The 5,967-nt window shown below is 42.8% G+C and overlaps 1 non-coding gene across 1 annotated transcript; it reads left to right on the forward strand.

Annotated features, from left to right (window-relative positions):
* Positions 1-2,258: 2,258 nt before the first annotated feature.
* On the forward strand, positions 2,259-2,414 carry LOC144601169 (U1 spliceosomal RNA). The gene has a single exon (XR_013548259.1). It is a non-coding gene; the product is annotated as a U1 spliceosomal RNA (small nuclear RNA).
* The last annotated feature ends 3,553 nt before the right edge of the window (positions 2,415-5,967 follow it).

Here is a 5,967-nt window from a genome sequence, read left to right on the forward strand (position 1 = left end):
AGAAACATAGAAAATAGGTGCAGGAGGAGGCCATTCGGCCCTTCGAGCCAGCACCGCCATTGATTGTGAACATGGCTGATCGTCCACAATCAATAACCCGTGCCTGCCTTCTCCCCATATGCCTTGATTCCATTAGCCCCTAGAGCTCTATCTAACTCTCTCTTAATTCCATCCGGTGATTTGGCTTCCACTGCCCTCTGTGGCAGAGAATTCAACAAATTCACAACTCTCTGGGTGAAAAAGTTACTTCTCACCTCAGTTTTAAATTGCCTCCCTTTATTCTAAGACTGTGGCCCCTGGTTCTGGACTGGCCCAACATTGGGAACATTTTTCCTGCATCTAGTTTCTCCAGTCCTTTTATAATTTTATATGTTTCTACAAGATCCCCTCTCATCCTTCTAAACTCCAGTGATTCAAAACTCTATCCTTCTAACTCCAGGATTAAGAAAGTTTGATTCTATTATTACTGTGAGCTGTTTTGGAAACTAATGGAATATATAGATAACTATTAATAGGAGAACTGGAAAAGAGTTAAGAACAAGCTGAAAGAAAGCATGAAGAAAACACAGTCAAAGATTGTTTACAGACATAGAGAATAAAGGCAAAAGATCAGCAAAATCTAAAAGAGGAATTATGAAAAAATAATTGGCCTGTTCAATCAGCATTGTATACAGTATTCCAAACAATATGTTTAATCAGAAAACCAAAGCCTGTAAAGAAAATCCTATTATAGTAGAGATGAAACTTAGCCACAACAGGATTGGCAATTAAATGTTAATGGATTAATTTAGGACTCAGTTAGGAATTAAAGAGAAAAGGAGAAGTGGAGATGGAGGAACAATACAATGCGAAGATAATATGTTGACTGTAGAATAAATTACTAAGGCCCAGCCTAACAATGGAGAGACACTAGTTCAAATCCCAACACAATAACTGGGAAATTTAAATTCAGTTAATTAAATAACATAATTCTATTGAAAAAAAGTCTATCGCATTAATATTGCAGTGTGATGCAGAAGGCAGCAAGAAATTGTAATCAGTTTAAAATAATGATATCATACATTTTTTAGTTTATTAACAGTATGTGATATGTGTAATTAACATTGTTAGAAACTACTGGTAATGGCTCGTGTGTTCTACAGATTAATTAAAACTGATTTACTGTGGGGATTTGTCACGTGACACTAAGTTACTTGATACTGGCCAAAAGGAGCTTTTCCACCAAGAGGGAGGGCTTAACCTGTGGACTGAGATTTGTGGGAGTGTCAAGATCCATAAACTGAGAAGAAACTCTTAAATTTGCTGTTGCCAGAAGTCCAGTGCAGCAGAAGCAATGTGAGAACACAGTTTTGTTTGAGAACCATTCATTTTTCCATCAATTGAGCAGACTTCCCTTTGATTTATTCACAAAATGCTGGAGTAACTCAGCAGGTCAGGCAGCATCTCGGGAGAGAAGGAATGGGTGACGTTTCGGGTCGAGACTCTTCTTCAGACTGATCAGTCTGAAGAAAGGTCTCGACCCGAAACATCACCCATTCCTTCTCTCCCGAGATGCTGCCTGACCTGCTGAGTTACTCCAGCATTTTGTGAATAAATTGATTTGTACCAGCATCTGCAGTTATTTTCTTAGACATCCCTTTGAACTGTGGTCACAAATGTTATTAAGGACTATTTATATTTACTGTCACCAGGGAAATTCACCAGCAGCATGGCAATGAGAGTTGTGTTTACTTTAATTGGGCAAATTCATAGAGCCGTAGAGCTATACATTCAGGAAGGAGATGAGGAGAAATGTCTTTAGTCAGAGGGGGGTGAAGTTGTGGAATTCTTTTCCACAGAAGGATGTGGAGGCCAAGTCTGTGGATATTTTTAAGGCAGAGATAGATTGATTCTTGATTAGTACAGGTGTCAGAGGTTATGGGGAGAAGGCAGGAGAATGGGATTAGGAGGGAGAAATAGATCAGTCATAATTGAATGGCGGAGTAGACGATGGGCCGATTGGCCTAATTCTACTCCTATTCCTTATGACATGACCTTATGACCTTAGACAGCATGGAAACATGCCCTTTGGCACAACACATCTGTGATCAATCAACTGAGCTAGCCCCTTGCCTGCACCTGGTCCTTATCCCTCCTACCTTTTCTATCCAAGTATCTGTCCAGGTATCTTTTCAATGTCGTAATTTTAGCAATTCCACCTCTTCTGTTGGTAGCCCATTTCAATATGCACCACCCCCTGTATGAAAATGGTACCCCTTCTACCTACCTGGCAGGGGAGCCAGTGGTCTTGCAGGCCGATCTCCTGGATGAGGCTATCCCATTGCATTACGGGTGTGCGGAGGCCTGCGATGTCCCACAATGGGGGAACCTCGACTGCAAAATTTGTGGTAGTGGGGTACTGCGTTTGCGCTAAGGGTGGCATGGTGGCGCAGCGGTAGAATTGCTGCCATACAGTACTTGCAGCGCCAGAGACCCGGGTTCGATCTCAACTATGGGTGCTGTCTGTACGGAATATGTACGTTCTTCCCGTGATTGCGTAGGTTTTCTCCGAGATCTTCGGTTTTCTCCCACACTCCAAAGATGTACAGGTTTGCGGGTTAATTGGCTTGGTATATGTAAAAGTTGTCCCTAGTTTGTATAGGATGGCTGGTCAGCGCAGACTCGGTGGGCCGAAGGGCCGGTTTCTATGCTGTATCTAAACGTAGAGCTCTGGGGGCTAGTGGAATCAAGGGATATGGGGAGAAGGAAGGCACAGGTTACTGATTGTGGATGATCAGCCATGATCACAATGCTGGCTCGAAGGGCCAAATGGCCCCCTCCTGCACCTATTTTTTATGTTTCTAAATTAAAACTCACCCCTCTCATCTTAAACCTCAACTACCATCTTATGTCTCCTATCTTCAAGCCGATTTTGATTCTAATCAGCATGCCGACTGGGCTTCTATTCACTGGAAATTAGAAGGATGAGAGGGGAATCTTATAGAAACATATACAATTCTTAAGGGATTGGACCGGCTAGATGCAGGAAAAATGTTCCCCATATTGGGGGAGTCCAGAAGCAGGGGTCACAGTTTAAGAATAAGGGGTAGGCCATTTAGGACTGAGATGAGGTAAAATCTTTTTCAGCCAGAGAGTTGTGAATCTGTGGAATTCTCTGCCACAGTAGGCAGTGGAGGTCAATTGACTTGATGTATTCAAGAGAGAGTTAGATATAGATTTTAGGATTAATAGAATCAATAGATATGGGAAGAAGGCAGGAACAGGGTACTGATTCTGGATGATCAGCCATGATCATATTGAATGGCAGTGCTGGCTCAAAGGGCTGAATGGCCTACTCCTGCACCTATTTTCTATGTTTCTATGTTTCGATGACTATCTCTATCCAATCCTTGCCTTTTCCAATGCACGTAGATCCTGTCTATGACTATCCTTCTAATAATGTGACCACCACCAATGTTAGTGTCACTGGTCTATGACACTGGTAACTACCAATGCTTTTCCTTGCAACCTTTCTTAAGAGTGGCCTTACATTCGCAACGTTGAAACGAAGTTGCCAGCATGTTAAGCTGCAAACAAGTACTACATGCATGTTAACCAGCAAAGACAGAACGGATGTCCTCCTTCAGAGTGTCGATGCATAGCTATTTTCAGGTCCCTCCAGAGATGTTCAATCAGGTTCAAGTCCAGGCTCTGGCTGGGCCACTCAAGGACATTCACAGACTTGTCACAAAGCCACTCCTGCATTGTCTTGGCTGTGTGCTTAGGGTCATTGTCCTGTTGGAAGGTGAACCTCCGCCACAGTCTGAGGTCCAGATCGCTCTGCAGCAGGTTTTCATCAAGGATCTCTCTGTACTGCACCGTTCATATTTCCTTCGATCCTGACTAGTCTCCCAGTTCCTGCTGCTGAAAAACATCCCCACAGCATGATGCTGCCACCACCATGCTTCACTGTAGGTATGGTATTGGCCAGGTGTTGAGCCGTGCTGCTTGGCATTCAGGCCAAAGAGTTCAATCTTGGTTTCATCAGACCAGAGATTCTTGTTCCTCATGGTCTGAGAGTCCTGTAGGTGCCTTTTGGCAAACTCCAAGCGGGCTGTCATGTGCCTTTTACTGAGGAGTGGTGTCCATCTGGCCACTCTACCATAAAGGCCTGATTGGTGGAGTACTGCAGATATAGTTGTCCTTCTGCAAGGTTCTCCCATCTTCACAATGGAACTCTGGAGCTCTGTCAGAGTGACCATCGGGTTTTGGATCACTTCCCTGACCAAGGACCTTCTCCCTCGATTGTTCAGTTTGGCCGGGCGGCCAGTTCTATGAAGAGTCTTGGTGGTTCCAAAGTTCTTCCATTTAAGAATGACAGAGGCCACAGTGCTCTTCGGGACCTGCAATGCTGCAGAAATTGTTTTATACACTTCCCCAGATCTGTGCCTCGACACAGTACTGTCTCGGAAGTCTGCAGACAATGTCTTTGTGGCTTGGCTTTTGCTCTGACATGCATTGTCAACTGTGGGACCTTATATAGACAGGTGTGTGCCTTTCCAAATCATGTCCAATCAATTTAATTTACCACTGGTGGACTCCAATAAAGTTGTAGAAACATCTCAAGGATAATCATAGGAAACAGGATGAACATAAGCTCAAATTTGAGTGTCATAGCAAAGGGTCTGAATACATATAAATGTGATATTTCAGTTATTTATTTTTAATTACTTTGCAAAAAAATTTAAACACCTGGTTTTGATTTTTTTTATTATGGGGTATTGTGTGTAGATTGATGATTAAAAAAATGAATTTAATCTATTTAAAAATAAGGTTGTAACGTAGCAAAAATGTGAAAAAAGTGAAGGGGACTGAATACTTTCTGAATGCACTGTAAGACAGGCCATGAGGTTACAGACAATGGCAGAGTATAGTTCTCACATGTCAGTGAGAAGACCTGCTACCACACTCATGTTAGTACAACCATTAGTCTCAACTCTCCAGCACCCTCACCCCTCAGTCTGAGGTTCGTGGGTACAAATCCCTTGAGCAAAAATATTCCAGGAGTTGGGAGGGAGAGAGTGAAACTGATACACATTGTGTATGTGTTTGCACAGTCAAGTGAGAGCATGTAAGACATATAGGACAGGGAAGCTGTACGAGACCTCTGCTCCAACTCCACTCCAGTTCTGAGCCCTGAGAGATTTACGCTGCAGTGGGAAGACCTTTACAAGACTAAACTGCCTTGTCATCACCTAGTCTGAATTGGACAGCCTCACAATCAAGCTTCAGCTTATAGGTGTCAAGTATCATTCGCACTGCGCAAATGTCAGCCGAGAGAGAGTCAAACTACTACCTCTGATGTGCAGTGAAGTTGCTGTTGTTGCTTATTGCAGCATTAACATCCTTAGAGGGCAGGGTTGTCCAAGAGCATAGCTGGATCAGCAACTGGATTAGCTGCAGGAGCAGGTCTGATGGAGGTATCCTGTGGCAATTGGTTGACTCCTCAGTCTTCCCAACTATCTCCAAGGCACATATAAGAAGTGAGATCAATGCTCCTTTGTTGTGCTACACAACCTTCTGTTCAGGTCATGACGTCTAAAATTTACAGCATGCCAAAAAGAGGATGGATGATGGATTGATGACAGGTCAGTGCTCTTTATCAGTAATTCAAATAATGCGGTATTATGCATCTTTAAAGAAAAATGGACACTGATGTGAATAAACCGCAGTAGGTGGTTCACTCAGGGAGCGAAATCATTGTTGATTTCTATATGTATTATGACAGTTGTCAATGATATCTGAATAGCATGATGAACACACTGAATTATACTGAATTATATCCATACACCAAATTGTGAATTCTCTTTATCATGACTCCTGTTAAAGCCCTGAGGCTACTGGTGAAAACAAGGTAAGGGCAGTCATTACTTCTATTGTCAGAAAGGGAGCAGTGCAGACTGAGGAGTCTTATTACATCTTGTCATT

The sequence above is a fragment of the Rhinoraja longicauda genome, chromosome 1 (assembly GCF_053455715.1).
Source record: "Rhinoraja longicauda isolate Sanriku21f chromosome 1, sRhiLon1.1, whole genome shotgun sequence".
NCBI lineage: Eukaryota > Metazoa > Chordata > Chondrichthyes > Rajiformes > Arhynchobatidae > Rhinoraja > Rhinoraja longicauda.